At 37.6% G+C, this 21,070-nt stretch overlaps 1 protein-coding gene and 1 pseudogene across 2 annotated transcripts in view; both read left to right on the top strand.

Annotated features, from left to right (window-relative positions):
• Positions 1–21,070, top strand: part of AFG1L (AFG1 like ATPase) — a 201,586-nt gene that overhangs the window by 3,899 nt on the left and 176,617 nt on the right. The window lies entirely within an intron of this gene.
• Positions 13,680–13,986, top strand: LOC118905537 (annotated as a pseudogene).

Genomic DNA, 21,070 nt, shown 5'->3' with positions numbered 1-21,070 from the left:
ACCCTGCTTTGGTAAAATTGACAGGATCTGGGGGAGACAAGGAAAGAGAGGAGTTAAGGTCAATTTGGGTTTCCTAGTTTGGGTAATTTAATGGCATCAAATTCCATCTATCAAAGGAAACTAAACAAATGAAAAGTAAGGCCAGAGGCATTTTAGGGGGAGGTTCCATTTTGGATATGTTAAATTTGAGGTGTTAGGGATAATTCCAGGTAAATAAGTCTAAGTAGTTGTAGGAAATATGGGATCTGAGTCTAAGAAAGGAAATATGAGGTGTTGAGAGCCATGAGAATGGAAGAACTAGCCTTGGAATATTTGTAGAATGAAAAGGAAAAAAGGCTAGGGATGAGTTCTTGAGGAAAACTGATGTTTTATGAGCAGAAGGTGACCTCATCAGAGAGCAGTTAGAGAGGTCATAGGGGAAATTGGAGAGAAGCCAAGGAAGAGAACGCTTCTAAGTTTTCTAAAACTTAAAATCAGCGTATCTGTTTTACTTAAGCTAGCCTTAGAAATTAAGTTTCTTTCTTTCTTTCTGTTTTTTTTTTTTTTTACTTTTTGGCCACACCGCGTGGCATGTGGGATCTTAGTTCCCAGACCAGGGATGGAACCCGCGCCCCCTGCAGTGGAAGCGCGGAGTCTTAACTGCTGGACCACCAGGGACGTCCCAGAAATTAAGTTTATTTCATAGAGGCAAGGTAATATGACAGTCACACCTTGTGATTTCTTATCATTGTAGTGTCCTTCTGTATCTCAATGTTATTTTTAGATCTCTCTGTTAACTGAAGATTCGTATTTACCTTTAGCTCACAATCTCTTCTTTAGTACATGTACATTGGAGATCTTGATTAGGTATTAATGTGAGTAGAACTCAGCCATATGAATTGGTATTATTTATTGGCTGTATAGATTAGTGGTTAAGAAAATGGACTTTGGACTTTTATTACCCAATTAGATGAACACCCTGTGTGAAACTTCATGTTTCTTGGATTTCCATTAATGTTTATTATTATATTAGAAAAGAAGGTTCATGCCTGCTCCTGAGACTGATTAACTTCATGATAATGGTTTCTTTCAGTCAATTTTTTTTTTTTAAGCATAACACAACTTATTACATGGCATAGCTAGTGCCCAGATGTAGTTCTGGGGTGGAGGGTGGGCAGATGAAATAGGGTAGGTTCAAGAGTAGAACCCATTAGAAAGGAACTTTAGAAGTCCAGAGATGGAATATTGACCTACTGTAGATTTGCACTGTGTTATACCTCAAGAGCGTCATTCTCTTTGTTTAAGTAAATGATGAATATTTAAATGGGTTTAACTATTTTAAAAAAATTAACTTTTTTTTGGCTGCGTCGGGTCTTAGTTGCGCCAAGTGGGCTTCTCTCCATTTGCGGTGTGCGGGCTTAGTTGCCCTGCGGCATGTGGGATCTTAGTTCCCCGACCAGGCATCTAACCAGTGTCCCCTGAATTGCAAGATGGATTCTTAACCACTTAAGTCCTGGTTTTACCTATTTTGGATTTGTCTTTTCACAAAAGTACCACAGAAATAATAGATGTCAAGGGCCCAGTGCAATAATGCGCTCTATAAATTCTGACAGAAGGTCATGTAGCCTCAGCTTGACTGTATCTAATACTGTTTCCCTAGGCCACTCATATTTTTTTCTTACTTGTGACTAAGATTTGTTCTAATTTCTCTTTTAAGAGCCTTTTGAATATGTCTGTTCTTCCTGCTGTGTTTTGTCTTCCTTGCCTAAGGTCCTCTGTTGAGGTCCCATTTTTATGTGTACCCTGCTGGAGGTACCTCATACTTTAATCTCCAAAATCTTTTTTCATAACCTTCTTTCACTGTCCTACTTGTCCTTCTTATTTCTTCTCTCCGTTCAGCTCATCCTAGAAGATACTTTTCAACACATTATCTATCCATATTCTTGACCAGGTGTGCCAGTTTTCAACAATTTTTAAAGCCTGAACATGTAGTTCTTAACGTAGTTACTTCAAAGCTTCATAATGCAATTTATATCTTAAATGTAATTCCTGTAGATTCCATTTAAAAATTCTTATTTATATATTTGTGTAAAAAAATTTGAAATAAATGAACATAACAAATAGATGTTATTTTTCTTTATTGTTTGAAAGAAAATAGACCCCTTAGATCTCATTATTAAATAGTGTTTGAAAAGGGTGAATATTAAGGAGTTACTCAGTATGCTAAGCCATGCCTATAATTATTTCAGAATAGCTTTATTCAGAATTTTAGGCAGTATTTTACCGATTTGTTATGAAATTTAAGTACTGTTTTTTTTCCTTTTGTAAAGTTACACACATTGGCACATTTAAGATTAACTAGCTTCTAAAGGAAAAGAATGATAACCGGCAAGCATTTAGTTTTAATTTTCATAATTTTTCTATTTAAATCAAAAGCACCCTTTTAAGGCCCCTAAATCATCCCTTTATAAATAAAGTAAATGCATTCCTTGATGATGGCTTATGTTGTTTTTTTAAAGAAAGAGTTTAATTAAGATTTGATTTTCTTCTATTCTGCACTTTGTTTATTCATCACTGAATCAAACATAGGTGTTTAATGTCACTGGTAAATCTGACTTTTTGGGTCATTGATGACCATTGCAGTTTTCGAAAAAAGCAGCTGAATATTTCTCTTTGGGGTATGAATAGAACATAATAGAGCATAAACGGGCTGCCTGTGACCTTAGCATGGGCTTCTGTCATTGTAGGAGAACATTTCTGGTCAGTGGCCACTGTTTACAGTTTGTTAAAATCAACACAAATGTACAAAACACTCATGAATAATTGTGAACACAGTATTTGAATGGATGTTTAATAAATATGCATTAAAAATATAATTACAGTAATGAAATTACAGCTGAAATTTTAATCCAGCCCTTAGAAATATTAAACGTGCTTTTCCTGATTGTGCATTTTTCTCACAGCAGTTGGGTAAACATTTTAAACTGGAAATCTAAATTCCTTATATAGTTTTGATTTCATTTAACTAAGCGTGTGTTCTTTTTTGGCAACAATCTTCTTTCTCTTTGTGAAGAAGTGAAGCTCATTTTATTCCATAACTGTTACTTAGAAGAATTTTGATCAGTTCTGTTGTAGGACTAATGAACATATGGGATACCAGATGAATAATAAAATGTGACCTGGAAAGACTAGATTGTGATTTTGGTTTCATCCTATGGTACTGGATCAATCATTTAATTTGGTATTTCCTTTTTCTCATCTGTAGAATGGGATTAGTCATCCTAACTCTGCCTTCCTCACATGTCATCTATGAGGCTCAGATAAGTTATTATATAATACGAGAAAGTCCTTTGAAAATTATAAGAAATGTTATATAAATGTAGGGCTATGCTGGGAGTAATTGAAATATTAATATCGAAATGCTAGAGGTGGTGGATTCCAATCAGTGAATAGGAATGGGATGAACTCAACTCTATGTATAATTACTAAAACCATTTTGATTTTTGGGAAGACTCACTTATAATAACAATGGCAAAGGGCTCAGTCTGGTTTCAGTGCTTTGAATTCCAGAAAACGCAGTTTTGATTTTTCTAAGATTGTGCAGAGGGCCTCTATAGATAACCAGGGATGGTTATGGTTATCCTGGACTTAACTACCTTTTCTCTGGATATTCTGAATATCTAGAGGGTCTTAGAAAATATGAGCTACTGCTTTCATCATGATGTTTCAAAGAAAGCTGTTGAAATTTGATTTATAGTATGCAGGTAAGTCACTAAGGTAAATTATCTTAATTTAGTAAGATACTGCTTAGGGATACTGTTTTCAAAGGAACTCAAGTTGTTAATTATTTGCTGTGCAGCAAGATATGAAGATAACATTTCATGGGATCATAGAATAATAGAGCTGAAGAGGACCTCTGGGTTATGTAGTTAAACGTCAGGTGGGAAGGTAGTTTCTGCCTTTATTGCTTCTTTTTGAGGCATCCTGTTCATTTTTGTATAGCCCTAATTGCTAGAAAATTCTTTAAGTAGAATTCTTCAAGTAGAGCTTTTCTGTAACTTCTCCTCATTCATCTTGACTCTTTCCCCAGGCACAACTTATATAACTCTAGTTCTCGTTGTGCTTATGACAGTTTTTAAAGTATATCTTATTCATTTATATAGTCATTTATTCATTTATCATATTACTGGTTGCCTCCTTGTCCCAATTCCATTTGACAACCTTTAAAACATTAAAGACATATTTCTCCCATTCATCCGTTCATTCATTCCCCAAATATTTCTTGGTGCCATCTGTATGCTAGACACAGAGTGCTGGGATGTTGTTACTCTCTCCTCAATGTCAACTGTCTCTTGTCTTATCAGTCAAATCTTATGACATGGTTTCTAGATCCTTGAACTACTTCCCTTCTTGAGATTACAGTCTGCTTTCTGAATGTCACTCTGAAAATGTGGCCCACATATCTCAATATATTCCTTCAGACATGTCTGGCCAGAGCAGTATTTTAGGTTACCTTTTCTGTGTCCTGTTGCATTAAGTTGGTGGCCAGGTCATATTCATGTCTCACCTTAAGACTCCTAGGGCTATTATAAGACAGGTCTCTTTTGTTTGTATTTGATTAGTTATTTTTTCTATTAAAAAATAAATTATTTTAATTATAAAAATACTATATGTGCATAGTAGAAAATACAGGAAAGATAATTACTGTTAACTTCATTTTTATTTTTTAAGCATACTTATTAAAGTATAAGATTCATTTAGTAAAGTATGCAAGTGGTAAGTGTAAAGCCTACTGAATTTTCATAAAGAGAATAGATTTGTGTAAATACAACCTAAATCAAGAAATAGAACATTTGTGGTACCCAGAGGCTCCCATTGTGCACCCTCCAAGTCACTAGCTTTTTACTCCCAATGGCAATCAACATCCTGATTTATGTTACTATTGATTTATCCTTTCATCTCTTCTTTTTTCTTTCTTTTTTTAAAAAATTAATTTATTTTTGGCTGCGTTGGGTCTTCGTTGCTGCATGCAGGCTTTCTCTAGTTGTGGTGAGCGGGGACTACTCTTTGTTGCGGTGCGCAGGCTTCTCATTGCGGTGGCTTCTCTTGTTGCAGAGTACAGGCTCTAGGTGCACGGGCTTCAGGAGTTGTGGCATGCAGGCTCAGTAGTTGTGGCTTGTGGGCTCTAGAGCACAGGCTCAGTAGTTGTGGTGCACGGGCTTAGTTGCTCTGTTATCCTTTCATCTCTTGATGGACACTTAAGTTGTTTTCATGTCTTGGCTATTTAAATAATGCTGCAGTGAACATGGAGGTGCAGATATTTTTTTGAGATAGTGATTTTGTTTCCTTCAGATAAATACTCATAGGTGAAATTGTTGGATTCTATTTCTTAATGAATTATGCCAGATTTATAGATTGCAAATATTTTCTGTCATTCTGTGTGTCGTATTTTCACTTTCTTGATAATGTCCCTTTTTTAAAAAAAAAAATTTATTTATTTGGCTGTGCCAGGTCTTAGTTGCAGCATGCGGGCTCCTAGTTGCAGCATGTGGGATCTAGTTCCCTGACCGGGGATTGAACCTAGGCCCCCTGCGTTGGGAGCACGGAGTCTTAACCATTGGACCACCAGGGAAGTCCTGATAATGTCCTTTGATATACAAAAGTTTTAATTTTGATGAAGTCCAATTTATTTTTTCTTTGGCTGCTTTTGCTTTTGGTGTCATAGCTAAGAAATCATTGCCTAATCCAAGGTCATGAAGATTTACAATTATGTTTTCTTCTAAGCATTTTAAAGTTTTAGCTCTTACAGTTATGTTTTTGATCCATTCCTACTGGGATTTAATTGGGAGTCCTTAAGTCTGAGTTTCACAGGCGATTGTGATGTCCAGACAGGATTGGGTTTAGAAAGCCCACACCTGTTAAGAGAGATCAGGGATTGGCAACCTTTTTCTGTAAACATTCAGATAATACTTTTGTCCTTGCCTGCCATGGTCTCTGTTACAACTTTAGCTGACCCTCCATATTTGTGAGTTTGGCATCCGCGGATATAGCGGGTAAACTATTCATTGTACTGCACCATTTTATATAAGGGACTTGAGCATTTGTGGATTTTGGTATATGCAGGAGGTACTGGAACCAGTCCCCTGCAGATACTGAGGGACAACTGTACTCAACTCTGGTGTTGTAGTGTGTAAACAGCCAGAGATAGTAGACTAATGCGCATGGCTGATTTGGCCTGCAGGCTGTAGTTTGCAGACCACTGGACTAGGTAAATATTCATGTATACTTTATTTTTTTGGTTTGAAATTTTTAATATATTTACATTTTAAAACCATCTGGAAAGTATTTTGGTATGCAGTATGAGGGGATAATCTAAATTAATTTTTCTATTGTCTTCCAGTTGTCCAGATGTCACTTGTTGAATGATCTCTTAGCTCCCATTGCTTAATTTATTTATTCAACAAATATTTATTGTGTGCCTGTCATATGCCAGGCATTGTAGGTGCTAGGTATACAGTGAATTAAATAGGCATGGTACCTTCCCTCTCGTGGCTTGCAGTCTAGTTGAGACAGACAGACATAAAATAAATAACAAATAGATAATTACAGGTTGGGTGATAAAAGAAAAGATAATAAACAGTGATAATATTTGGTATGCCTCCCTCTTTTATTATATATTAAATTATTCCATGAAGACTTCCTTTTGGAAAATCTATTCTATTCATTGATCTTTTGTTCATAGTGTTTTATATTTATTTTCTCATCTGGTAGTCAAGATCCCCCTCATTACTTTGCATCTTCATGATTTTCTAAGGATTTTGGATTTGGATTTTGGTGGAACTGTATTTAATCTTCAAATTAATTTGTGAAGAACTGACAATGTTATAATGTTGTGCGTTTCTTTTCTATAACACTGTGTCCAGTTTCCCAAATTTTCATTTATGCCTTTGAGAAAGATTTTAGTTTTCTTCACATAGATCTTACAAATTGATTGTTACTATGACTCTTCTTTATTCTAGACTTTTTATCTTAATTGTAAGTGGGATCCGTTTTTTTTTTTTTTCTATTGTATTTCCAACAGGTCATTGCTAATATGTGAGAAAGATAAAGCCGTTAAAATGTTTTCCAGTATTCTCCTTTGCTTATGAGGGGGTATAATTAAGCCACTGAGTTCTTTAAAATTCATAAGTGGCTTCCTGGAACCTTCAGGATTAAATTCAAACTGCTTATCGTTGTAAGGGCCTGTGTCACCTGGTTCCTTTATATTTTTCTAGTAGCCCAACTCTTGCCCCCTCTGCCTTTCACTTTATATCTCAATACTGAACTTGTTTCATTTTCTTTAGTACTATCCTCTCATATTTCAGGGCCTTCTCCCAGCTTAATGCATTTCCTTCCCTTCCTTCCATTTTCCCCTGGCTAACTCCTGTTTGTCCTTTTGCTCTCAATTGAAACATCACTTCCTCTGAGTACCCTTAACTTATCTCCTTAAGCTAGGTTACTAGCTTTGGCTCTGTGATCTCATAGCATCCTCCTCTTCCCTTTACTTCGTACCACACTTTGTTAAAGTTGTTTATCCACTTGTTTATATCTCCCCCAGTGCCCTGTTGGTATTTTGAGTGCAGTTACAGTGTCTATCTAGCTAGCTGTGTTTGAAGTTTTTAGTACAGAGCCTTACACTCTATAGCTGCTTTATAATTTGTGGAATTAGTTGTTGCTTATTCAGTTTTTCTATTTAATAGCTTTTCAAATGATTCTTTTCAGTATAATTAAGTTTTTGAACCTAATTGCACCTGTTGGTACTTTTATCCCATTTTGTAGTACGGCAACATCATCTTGACTGTGATACAGCACTGATTTGTCTCCTAACTGTGTGTCATCTTTGTATTTGAGGGCTAGGTCTTCATTTAGTGCCAAATTTTGTTCTCAAAACTCAAAAAGGTGTACATAAATCTAGTTAGTCAAAATTCTTAAAAGCCAGCTATGTGAAATGTAAGGGCTTTTAGATTTATATGGAAAGGAATTTCTTTCCTCTAACACTTCAACTTTGGGCTTTTAGTAAAAAAGCTGCTGACTTACAGACATAGAAAACAAACTTATGGTTACCAAAGGGGAAAGGCGGGAGGAGGGATAAATCAGGAGTTTGGGATTAACAGATACACACTACTATATATAAAATAAACAACAAGGACCTACTATATAGCACAGGGAACTGTATTCAATATCTTGTAATAGCCTATAATGGAAAAGAGTCTGAGAAAAGAATATGTATATGTATAACTGAATCACTTTGCTATACAGCTGAAACTAACACAGCATTGTAAATCAACTATATTTCAATTAAAAAAAAATCTGCTGCTCCTGCTGCTGCCGGGTTTTACAAGAGTGCCGTTTATTAGCAGAGGCAGGTTGAGCCCAGAGTGCAGGCAGGGCAGAGCTCTAGCTGGGCCTGAGTAGGATGGAGACCCAGGAGGAGTGGGTTGTTGGTTGCTCCAGGAGGCTTGAGTACTTCAAATTAGAGGGCCTGAGAGAGGTTTGTGTTTTTTCTGTTGCCTGGCTGAATAAATGGGAGCACAATCTTCACTTGTCTGTAGTGTTATGGTGATTTTAATGAGGACAATATCCTGGTGGTAGTTTGGGGTCACTTAGCTTGAGATCCTGTCTTGCCTATTCACTTAAATTTTCTAACATTTTGTGGTGTTTTAGTTTCCTCATTTGTAAGAAATAACAATATCTACCTTAGATTTTTTTGGAGAAGATAATATATAGAATACCTTTCAGAATTCTATCACTTATAAATTTTCAAATGAATCCAAGGTCTGCAAAGAAAACCTTAAGTTGTTAAAATGAACCTAAAGCAGATAACTTTTCTGGGTTACATGGATACCTCTTGTAATCTGTTAATTTTGTATAACATCCTTAATTCTACTGAAGTAAACACATGTAATGCCTTGAAGTAGTCAAGGCTCATCACAAATCATATTGAATATTTCTGAACATACAACCGTCTAGGAAGGAATAATACAAAAAGATAGTTTTCTTTACCTTGAAAACTCTTTAAATTTGTATGGTCATGTGTTATCTTGCGTATCTTCAATTCTTTCCTTTAATCATAGGATACTTTTGAGCTGAGAAATCTTTACAGAGTGTTTTTGAGCTGAACCCCACTTTACTGACAAGTTGTATGTAAAATTTCTACACATTAAACTACATCTCTACTGATTTTGAGTATGAAGTTGGAGATGGATTCTCAAAAAATATTTAACCTCAGGTATTAAAACAAAAATACCTTAAGGGTGAAGCAAACCTTTAAAATAACATTTCTGAAAGGAAAATGCTTACTTTTTGTTGAAATAGTCTGTTCCACCATTTTGCTTAAGTTTCTAAAGAATATCTCTAAGACTTTCTTAACTATCTACCTTTGTGTAGAATTTGAAATTCCATTCCAATTTAAAGCACCAAAGAACACAGAGACCACACATCCCCTTTGTTGTTATTTCTCAGCTCTATGGAAACAGTGTCAACACAGTTAAGCTTTATGACATATGTTTTAGTCAGGGTTCTCCAGAGAGACAGAACCAATAAGATGTATATACATTTAGAAAGAGATTTATTATAAGGAATCAGCTCATGCAATTATGGAGGTTGACAAGTCCCAAGATCTACAGTCAGCAAGCTGGAGACCCAGAGACCCAGGAGAGTTGGTAGTGTAATTCCAGTCTGAGTCCGAAGACCTGAGAACCAGGAGAGCCCATAGTGTAGTTCTAGTCCAAAGACTGGCAGGCTTAAGACCCATGAAGAACTGATGTTTCAGTTTGAGTCCAAAGGCAGGAGAAAACCGATGTTCCAGCTTAAAGGCAGTCAGGCGGAAGGAGTTCCCTCTTACTAAGGGGAAGGTCAGCCTTTTGTTCTATTCAGGGCTTCAAGTGATTGGATGAGGCCCACCCACATAAGGGAGAACAGTCTACTCAGTCTTCTGCTTCAGGTGTTAACCTCATCAGAAATACCCTCACTGGGGCTTCCCTGATGGCGCAGTGGTTAAGAATCCGCCTGCCAATGCAGGGGACACGGGTTCGAGCCCTGGTCCGGGAAGATCCCACATGCCGCGGAGCAGCTAAGCCTGTGCGCCACAACTAGTAGGGCTGCAAGCCACAACTACTGAGCCCCTGTGCTGCAACTACTGAAGCCCACGCGCCTAGAGACCCTGCTCTGCAACAAGAGAAGCCACCGCAGTGAGAAGCCAGCGCACCACAAAGAAGAGTAACCCCCGCTCGCCGCAACTAGAGAAAAACCCGCACGCAGCAACGAAGGCCCAATACAGACAAAAATAAATTAATAAATAAATTAAATAAATTAAAAAAAAAAAAAAAGAAATACCCTCACAGACACATCCAGAATAATGTTTGACTAAATGTATAGGCACTCGATGACCCAGTCAAGTTGCCAAATAAAATTAACTATCACAACATATGTCAAGATTATTGTTGTCCTCAGTGTGTGAGCAGCATTTCCCCTCATGTTCTTAAGGTGCTTGCAGCAGTCCAGCTATCTTAATTTCACAGGTAAAAGTACAAAGGCAGGAAGGAATGAGTTTCTGTCCTGGTCTCCTTTTGAAGAGTATCAGGAGAAACTTTGGCAGAAGCTGACTTCCTCTTAGGCATCATTGGCTAGGATGGTGATCATGTGCCCAAGCTGCCATGATCCAGAGTCAAAATGGTGGAGTCAGGAGATAAATCTGGAGGGTATGACTCCAGAGCCCATGCTGCTTCCACTATAACATCCTGCCTCCCTGCTGGACCTATAGGTACAAATGCTGGCTCTGCCACTACCTAGCTATGGGAACATGGACAGGTTACTTACTTAGTCCCTCTGTGCCTCAGTTTCTTCACCTTTAAGGTAGGAATATGTTAGTACCTACATCATAGGGTGGTTGTGAAGATTAAATGAATGAAGGTATGTAAAGTACTTAGAAAAGTACCTGGCACTTAGTGAGTACCCACTAAAGGTTAGCAATTGTTGCTGCTGTTGTTATTAACTATATGATCTTGGTCAGTTTACTTAACCTGCAACTTGCAGTGCTAACTCTCTGGTCCAAATCATAGACATCTCTGAACTGTACTATTGTTAAGAGTTTCCTAACTAGTCTCTCTGCTTCCACTTAAAAAAAATTTACATATATATGTATTTTATATATATATGTATAATAGTTTTATTGAATTCCATACAATATAAAACTACATACATATATAAAAATATATGTATATTATATATAATATATAATAGCATTATTGAATACCATACTATTCCTCCATTTCTGCTTTCCTTTTGCATTTCTATTATCTTATTTTCTACAAACAGATTAATCTTTTTTTTTTTTTTAATTTATTTTTATTTATTTATTGTTGGCTGTGTTGGGTCTTCGTTGCTGTGCGTGGGCTTTTCTCTAGTTGCGGCGACTGGGGGCTACTCTTCGTTGCTGCGTGCGGGCTTCTCCTTGCGGTGGCCTCTTTTGTTTTGGAACACGAGCTCTAGGCGCGCGGGCTTCAGCAGTTGTGGCACGCGGGCTCCAGAGCGCAGGCTCAGCAGCTGTGGCACAAGGGCTTAGTTGCTCCGCAGCATGTGGGATCTTACCGGACCAGGGCTCGAACCCATGTCCCCTGCATTGGCAGGCGGATTCTTAACCACTGCACCACCAGGGAAGTCCCAGATTAATCTTTTAAAAAACAAATTGTGACACACCCCTGATCAAAATCTTCTACTTGATCTTAATCCTATCAAATTCACACTATTTACCATGGCTTACAAGACCCTACATGATCTGGTCCTTCCTCTCCTTTCCAACTTCACCTCCTTGTAACATACTCCACCTTGTTCATTCATTCATTCATTCATTCATTTATTTATTTATTATTATTATTTTTCACCTTGTTCATTTAAATCAGCCACGTAAACTTTCTTTTCTTTCTTTAAAAATGTGAAGCTTATTTCCATTTTCACTTTAGGGTTTTTGCCAGAGCTCTTCGCTCTGCCTGGGAAGTTCTCCCAGATCTTCCTCAGGGCTGACTCCTTTGGGCATTCAGGTGTCCACTTATGTCACTTCCACAGGAAAGCTTTTCCTCATAATCTATAGGAGTCCTCAATCATTCCCTAGCATGGTGCTTCTCAGTCTTCAGTGTGCATATGAAACACCTATGTATTTTGTTAAAAATGCAAATTTTGATTCAGACCCCTAGGGTAGGGCCTGAGATTCCGTACTTCTGTTGAGCTCCCTGGGGATGCCATGCTGTTGGTCAGAGGTCCTAGGATATCACTCTGTTTATTTTCGCCATCATACTGATTATTATGTGATCTGTTGTTGCTCTTTATTTAATTTTTTGTCTCTCTTCCCCTTGACTGGAGGGACTGCTCCATAAGGAAAGAAATTTGTTTTTAATTGTTGTTTCACCAGTGACATGAATAGTGCCTGAGCTATATAGTTGGTTCTTAAGAAACCTGAGTGAATGAATCAATGAACAGATTTATCCATGGATTTTTTTTTAAAATTATTTTTTTTAACATCTTTATTGGAGTATAATTGCTTCTCAATGGTATGTTAGTTTCTGCTTTACAACAAAGTGAATCAGCCATATGCGTACATATATCCCCATATCTCTTCCCTCTTGCGTCTCCCTCCCACCCTCCCTATCCCATCCCTCTAGGTGGTCACAAAGCACCGCATGGAGCTGATCTCCCTGTGTTATGCGGCTGCTTCCCACTAGCTATCTGTTTTACATTTGGCAGTATATATAAGTCCATATCCATGGATTTTTAAGTTATTTGTATAATAGGATTATTGTGAGGAGTAAAACAAGTAATTATGTTAAGTTACTTAACCTAGTCCCTGGCACACAGTAGGTGCTCAATAAATGTGAGCTGCTATTAATAGAATTTCCTTCTAAAATTGTTTTGACAATTATTTTTAAAACAGTGGTTCTTAATCAGTTTTTGTTCACTTGTTTGAAAATCTGAAGGAATCTATAGTATATTTAGAGATCTTAGCTCAGAAGAAATGCACAAACATACACACATACACACACACAATTTTCTTTTAATTTCAGAGGGCTCTCAGACCATCCCCCCCATTCCCTGCCAATTGACTTGTCATGGACCCCAAGTCAAGACCTTGTTTAAAAAAAAAAAAACCTACGTGTATATAACAATTCTTGTTAGGGCTGTTAGTGACAATTTGCCTTTTTCTAATTTCTTTTGTAATTGTTGCTGTTGAGTTGCCTCTTCTTTCTGTGTTATAGGTTACCATGTGCCATTAAGAAGAGCATAAATGTGGTTTATTATATTACTTATTATTTTTAATATTTATTTATTTGGCTGCACCAGGTCTTAGCTGTGGCACACGGGATCTTCGTTGTGGCGTGTGGGATCTTTTAGTTGTGGCATGCAGGATCTAGTTCCCTGAACAGGGATCGAACCTGGGCCCCCTGCATTGGGAGCAAGGAGTCTTAACTACTGGACCACCAGAGAAGTCCCTATTATATTACTTATTAATGCCATGAGATTGTTTAAGTGGAACATATTAGCATAGACTGTAAGACTGGAGAACTTCAGAAGAATTTTTTTGTTCTAAACCTCTGTCTTCAGATGAAAACTTAAATATTGGGGGAAATCGCTTCTTCCCCTGCCGATAGCACCCCCACAAACAGACAAACATGGTGTATATCCCTGAAACTTGCCAAACTAACTGTAAGAAGCGTGCCAAGCATTAAACCCACAGAGTGACACAGGACAAGAAGGGCAGGGACTCTCTGAATGCCCAGGGAAAGCGGTCTTATGACAGGAAGCAGACTAAGCTGCTTTTCTGGAAAAAAGGCTAAAACTACAAGTGGAGATTGTGCTGAGGTTTGAATGCATTGAGCCTAGAAAGTGCTGCAGAGTTAGAGAGTACTGACTGTTAAGACCAGCAAGCATTTTGAACTGGGAGGAGATAAGAGAAAGGGCTAAGTACTCCAGTTCTAAACTTCATCTTTTTATTGTGAAGACAATAAAATCTGGAGGTTATGTTCACTTTAAAAAAAAGTTGGAGCAGGGGGAATTGAAGTAATAACAAATACACTCAAAGCCTGGGGAAACTCATTTATTTTCCTTGGGGAGAAAAATTGAAGTATTTGTTAAAATACTATCTAGAAAGTCATAATAGATTATTCAGATGCTAAGACATCATGATATTGACTAAATCTTATAACAAGCGGGCTATGGAGTATAGTGGGATCTTCCTTAAACTTCGTTTAGGAGAAAGTAGTGAAATACGGTACAAAATTGAGGTATTAGAACAGCTCAGACTTTTTGTGACTCTAAAATCTTCCATTTATGTTTGTAGATTAGTTTGTGGATCTTCAGAATGGCATTTTCCCACTGTCCATTTGGAGTACAATAAGACAAATTAATACAAATCAAAATAATATGGCAGCAGCATCACATAATTTGTGTACACTGATGCAGTAACAGATTTAATTTAGTGCAGCTTTTGAGAAGTCTTTTGTGATTCAATTTATACAGCTGCTGTCCAGGCCTAAGCTGGCCAATCTCTCAGCCTTGAGTGTCTTGCCTGACTGATTCTCTCTTTCTTTTTCTTTTTAAAAAGACTGATTTTTTTTTTTTTTTTTTAAAGACTGATATTTTTTAGAGCAGTTTAGGTTCACAGCAAAATTCAGAGGAAGGTACAGAGATTTCCCATATACCTCCTGCCCCCCACATGTCCCCTGTTATCAATACTCCCCAATTATCAACATCCCATACCAGAGAGGTACATTTGTTACAGTCGATGAACCTACATTGACACAGCATCATCATCCAAAGTCCATAGTTTACAATGGGGTTCACTCTTGGTGTAGTACATTCTACGAATATGGACAAATGTACAATGACACATATGCACATTAGTGTATATTTTAGGGTATTTTCACTACCCTAAAAATCCTCTGTGCTCTGCCTATTCACACCTTCTTCCTACCTACCCCCTCCCTTTGTTTACTACTGATCTTTTTACTGTCAATAGTTTTGCCTTTTCCAGAATGTCATATAATTAGAATATAGGACCTTACAGTATGTAGCTTTTTCAAATTGATCTTTCACTTAGTTATGTGCGTTTAAGTTTTTTCCATGTGTTTTCAAGGTTTGATAGACTCATTTCTTTTTAGTGCTGAATAATATTCCATTGTCTGGATGTACCGGTTTATTTATCCATTCTCCTACTGAAGGACATCTTTGTTGCTTCCAAGTTTTGACAATTATGAATAAAACTGCTATAAGTATGTGTGTGCAGGTTTTTTTGTGGACATAAATTTCCAGCTTCTTTGGGTAAATACCAAGGATAATGATTGTTGGATTGTATGGTAAGAGTATGTTTAGTTTTGTAAGAAACCGCCCAACTGTCTTCTAAAGTGGCTGTACCATTTTGCATTCTCACCAGGAAAGAGAGGTCCTATTGTTCCACATACTGGGCAGCATTTGTCAGTGTTCTGGAGTTTGGCCATTCTAATAGGTGTGTAGTGGTATCTCATTTTTTTTGGCCATGTCACATAGCTTGCATTCCTTGACCAGGGATTGAACCTGGGCCCTGCAGTGAAAGTGCCAAGTCCTAACCGCTGACCACCAGGGAATTCCTTCTCATTGTTCTTTTAATTTGCATTTCCTTGATGACATATGATGTGGAGATCTTTTCATATGCTTCTTTGTCATCTGTATATCTTCTTTGGTGTGGTTTCTGTTAAAGTCTTTGGCCCAGTTGTTTTTTTTTTTTTAATTTATTTTATTTTACTTTAGTTTTATTTTTGGCTGCGTTGGGTCTTCATTGCCGCGTGTGGGCTTTCTTTAGTTGCAGCAAGCAGGGGCTACTCTTCGTTGCGGTGCGCAGGCTTCTCATTGCAGTGGCTTCTCTTGTTGCGGAGCACTGGCTCTAGGTGCATGGGCTTCAGTAGTTGCGGCATGTGGGCTCAGTAGTTGCGGCTCGCGGGCTCTAGAGCACAAGTTCAGTAGTTGTGGCGCACGGGCTTAGTTGCTCCGTGGCATGTGGGATCTTCCCAGAGCAGGGCTCGAACCTGTGTCCCCTGCATTGGCAGGCGGATTCTTAACCACTGTGCCACCAGGGAAGTCCCGTTTGGCCCAGTTTTTAATCAGATTGTTTGTTTTCTTGCTGTGAGTTTTTAGAGTTCTTTGTATATTTTGGATAATAGTCCTTTATGAGATGGGTCTTTTGCAAATATTTTCTCCCAGTCTGTGGTTTGTCTTTTGAGATCATGACATTGTCTTTTGCAGAACTGAAGTTTTTAATTTAATGAAGTCTAGCTTATCAATGATTTCTTTCATGGATTGTGCCTTTGGTGTTGTATCTAAAAAGTCAAAGCTATACCCAAGCTCATCTAGGTTTCTCCTACGTCTCCTATATTTCTCCCATGTTATCTTCTAGGAGTTTTATAGTTTTCTCTTTTACATTTAGATCTATGATGCATTTTGAGTTAATTTTTGTGTAGGGTTTAAGGTCTGTGTCTAGATTCATTTTTTTTGCATGTGGATGTCCAGTTGTCCCAGCATCATTTGTTGAAAAGACTTATCTTTGCTCCATTGTATTGCCCTTGCTCCTTTGTCAAAGATCAATTGGCTATATTTATGTGGGCCTATTTCTGGACTCTATTATGTTCCATTGATCTATTTGTCTATTCTTTTGGCAATACCACACTGTCAGGATTATTGTAGCTTTATAGTAGGTCTTAAAGTTGGGTAGTGTCAGTCCTCCAATTTTGTTTTTCTCCTTCAGTATTGTGTTGGTTATTCTGAGTCTTTTGCTTCTTCATTTAAACTTGAGAATTATTTTGTCAGTATCCACAAAATAACTTGCTAGGATTTTAATTGGGATTCCATTGAATCTATAGATCAAGTTGGGAAGAACTGACATTTTGACAATATTGAGTCTTCCTATACCTGAACATGGACTATCTCTCCATTTTTAAGTTCTTTGATTTTGTTCATCAGAGTTTTGTAGTTTTGTTTATATAGATCTTGTACATATTTTGTTAGATTTATACCAAAGTATTTCATTTTTGGGGGGTGCTAACGTAAATGGTATTGTGTTTTTTAAAAAAATATATTTATTGATTGATTGATTTATTTTGGTTGTGCCAGGTCTTAGTTGCAACATGCAGGATCCTTTGTTGTGGCATGTGGGATCTTTAGTTGTGGCATGCGAGCTCATAGTTATGGCACGCGGGCTTCTTAGTTGCAGCATGTGGACTTCTTAGTTGCAGCATGTGGACTTCTTAGTTGCGGCATGCAGACTCTTAGTTGCGGCATGCGGACTTCTTAGTTGTGGCATGTGGACTTCTTAGTTGTGGCATGTGCACTGTTAGTTGCGGCATGCATGCAGGATCTAGTTCCCCTACAAGGGATCGAACCTGGGCTTCCTGTATTGGGAGCACGGAGTCTTACCCACTGGACCATCAGGGAAGTCCTGGTATTGTGTTTTTGTTTTTTTGTTTTTTGTTTTTTCTGGTATTGTGTTTTTAATTTCACATTCCACTTGTTCATTGCAGGCATATATGAAAGCAGTTGACTTTTGTATATTAACCTTGTATCCTTACTATAATTACTTGTTAGTCCCAGGAGTTATTTTATTGATTCTTTTGTATTTTCTGTATAGATGACCATGTCATTTGGGAACAGACCATTTTATATCTTCCTTCTCAATCTGTATACCTTTTATTTCCTTTTCTTCTCTTATGGATTTATCTAGTACTATGTTGATAAGGAGTGAGGAGAGGGGACATCCTTGCCTTGTTCTTGATCTTAGTGGGAAACATCTAGTTTCTTACCATTAAGTATGATGTTCACTGTAGGTTTTTTGTAGGTATTCTTTATCAAGATGAGGAAGTTCCCTCTATTCCTAGTTTACTGAGAGTTTTTATCATGAATGTGTATAAGTTTTTGTCAGATGCTTTTTCTGCATTTATTGATCTGATCATGTGATTTTTCTTCTTTAGTCTGTTGATGCGATGGATTACATTAATTCATTTTAAAATGTTGAACCAGGGACTTCCCTGGTGGTCCAGTGGTTAAGACTCCATGATTCCACTGTAGAGGGCATGGATTTGATTCCTGGTCAGGGAACTAAGATCCTGGATGCCACGCGGCACAGCCAAAAAAAAAAAGAAAAAAGAAAAAAGGTTGAACCAGCCTTGCATTCCTGGGATAATTCTCGCTTGTTTATGGTGTGTAATTCTTTTTATACATTGTTGGATTTGATTTGGTAGTATTTTGTTAGGGATTTTTGCGTCTATGTTCACGAGAGATATTGGTGTAGTTTTCTTTTCTTGTAATGTCTTTGTCTTATTTTGGTATTAGGGAAATGCTGGCCTCATAGAATGAGTTAGGAAGTATTCCTTCTGCTTCTAATCCTCTGAAAGAGATTGTAGAGAATTAGTATAATTCTTTAAATGTTTGGTAGAATTCACCAGTGAACCCATCTGTGCCTGATGCTTTCTATTTTGGAAGACTATTAATTATTGATTCAGTTTCTTTAATAGATGCAGACCTATTTAGATTGTCTGTTTCTTCTTGTGTGAATTTTGGCTGATTGTGTCTTTCAAGGAATTTGTCCATTTCACCTAGGTTCTCAAATTTATGGGTTGAGTCGTTCATAGTATTCCTTTATTATCCTTTTAATGTCCATGGGATCTATAGTGATATCCCTCTTTCATTTCTGATATTAGCAATTTGTGTCCTCTCTCCTTTTTCCTTGTTAGCCTGGCCAGAGGCTTATCAATTTTATTGATCTTTTCAAAGAGCCAGTGTTTGGTTTCATTGATTTTCTCTGTTGTTTTCAGTTCCACTGATTTCTGCTCTTATTTCTTTTCTTCTGCTTACTTTGGATTTAATTTTCTTTTTCTAGTTTCTTAAGGTGGAAACTTAGATGATTGATTTTAGATCTTTCTTCTTTCTAATATATGCATTCATTGCTATAAATTTGCCTTTAATCACTGCTTTTGCTGCATCCCACAAATTTTGATAAATTGTGCTTCCATTTTCATTTAACTCAAAGAATTTTTACATTTATCTTGAGGTTTCTTCATTGACCCATATGTTATTTAGAAGTGTGTTGTTTAGTCTCTGCATATTTTATTTTATTTTTAAATTAAAAAAAATTTTTTTTTTTGGCTGCGTTGGGTCTTCATTGCCACGCATAGGCTTTCTCTAGTTGCAGCGAGCAGGGACTACTCTTCGTTGAGGTGTGCGGGCTTCTCATTGCGGTGGCTTCTCTTGTTGCGGAGCATGGCTTCTAAGGCGTGCTGGCTTCAGTAGTTGTGGCTTGCGGGTTCTAGAGCGCAGGCTCAGTAGTTGTGGCGCACAGGCTTAGTTGCTCTGTGGCACGTGGGATCTTCCTGGACCAGGGATCGAACCTGTGTCCCCTGCATTGGCAGGTGGATTCTTAACCACTGTGCCACCAGGGAAGTCCCATAATCTCTGCATCTTTTAGAATTTTCCATTTATCTTTCTGTTATTGATTTCTATTTTAATTCCATTGTGGTCTGATGGCAGACATTGTATGATTTCTGTTCTTTTAACTTTGGTAAGGTGTGTTCTATGACCCAGAATGTGATCTATCTTGGTGAATGTTCTGTGTGAGCTTGAGAATAATGTGTATTGTGCTGTTGTTGGATGAATTATTCTATAGATGTCAAGTTTAGCCAGTTGATTGATGGTGTTGTTGAGTTCAACTAAGTCCTTACTGATTTTCTGCCTACTGGATCTGTCCATTTCTGCTAGAGGGGTACTGAAGTCTCCAACTATGATAGTGGATTCATCTATTTTTCCTTATAGCTCTATCAATTTTTACCTCATGTAGTTTAACTTGATGGTCTGTTGTTAGGTGCATATACATTAACGATTGTTATGTCTTCTTGGGGAATCAACTCTTTTATCTTTATGTAACATCCTTCTGTATCTCTGATAACTTTCCTTGCTTTGAAGTCTGGTCTGTCTGAAATTAATATAGCTACTCTTGCTTTCTTTTGATTAGTGTTAGCATGGTGTATTTTTTTCCATCTGTTTTAAAAAAATATCTTTATTGGATTATAATTGCTTTACAATGTTGTGTTAGTTTCTGCTGTATCCATCCATTTACTTTTCATATGTATGTGTCTTTGAATTTAAAGTGAGTTTATTTTAGTCAACATGTAATTGAGTCTAGGGTTTTGAGCCACTCTGACAATCTTTTAATTGGTTCATTTACACCAATCACTTTCTTTTCAATCTTGGGGGCAGCAGTTTGTCCTGTGTCCTTCCTTCTCTTATGGATCTGAGAAGGTACGTTGATTTTTCAGCTTTTTACTTGTTGTTGGGATAGAATGGCAACTTATAAGCTTCTTATATGCAGTACTAGATAACCCATGATTCTCTTTTTATGTCTGATGATTGCCTGAAGTGATGCCTCATCTTCAGTGTAACTTGGTTTTCTTTTTTGAGAAATGTGAATGAAGTATAAACTACTCAATAAAGATGTTGGGTTAGTAAAAATAAAAGTGGAAGCAAAGGACTTTAAGCCTCTCCAAAGCCAGATCCCAATAGAAACAATGTACTTTGCCCACAGTCCTGATGGTTCCTATGAATAACTTTAAAAATTAGACATTTTATAATTGTAAACAGGAATACGAAGACTGAGGAATAGCTACTGGATTTGGCAACAGTAGGCGTTGGGTGGGGACTTCCCTGGTAGTCCAGAGGTTAAGAATCTGCCTTCCAATGCAGGGGACGCGGGTTCTATCCCTGGTCAAGGAACTAGGATCCCCCATGCCACAGGGCAACTAAGCCCGCACGCCATGGTTAGCCGGTGTGCCGCAACTACAGAGCCCACGTGCTGCAACTGCTGATCCCATGTGCTCTGGAGCCCATGCGCTACAACTAGAGAGCCCGTGGGCTCTGGAGCTCACGTGCCACAACTAGAGAGAAGCCCACATGCCGCGATGAAAGATCCTGCATGCCTCAATGAAGATCCTGCGTGCTGCAGTTAAGACCCGACGCAGCCAAGAATAAATAAATAAATTAATTAATT

This window comes from Balaenoptera musculus, chromosome 12 (assembly GCF_009873245.2).
Source record: "Balaenoptera musculus isolate JJ_BM4_2016_0621 chromosome 12, mBalMus1.pri.v3, whole genome shotgun sequence".
NCBI classification, from domain to species: domain Eukaryota; kingdom Metazoa; phylum Chordata; class Mammalia; order Artiodactyla; family Balaenopteridae; genus Balaenoptera; species Balaenoptera musculus.
This window is presented reverse-complemented; position numbering and strand designations above follow the sequence as displayed.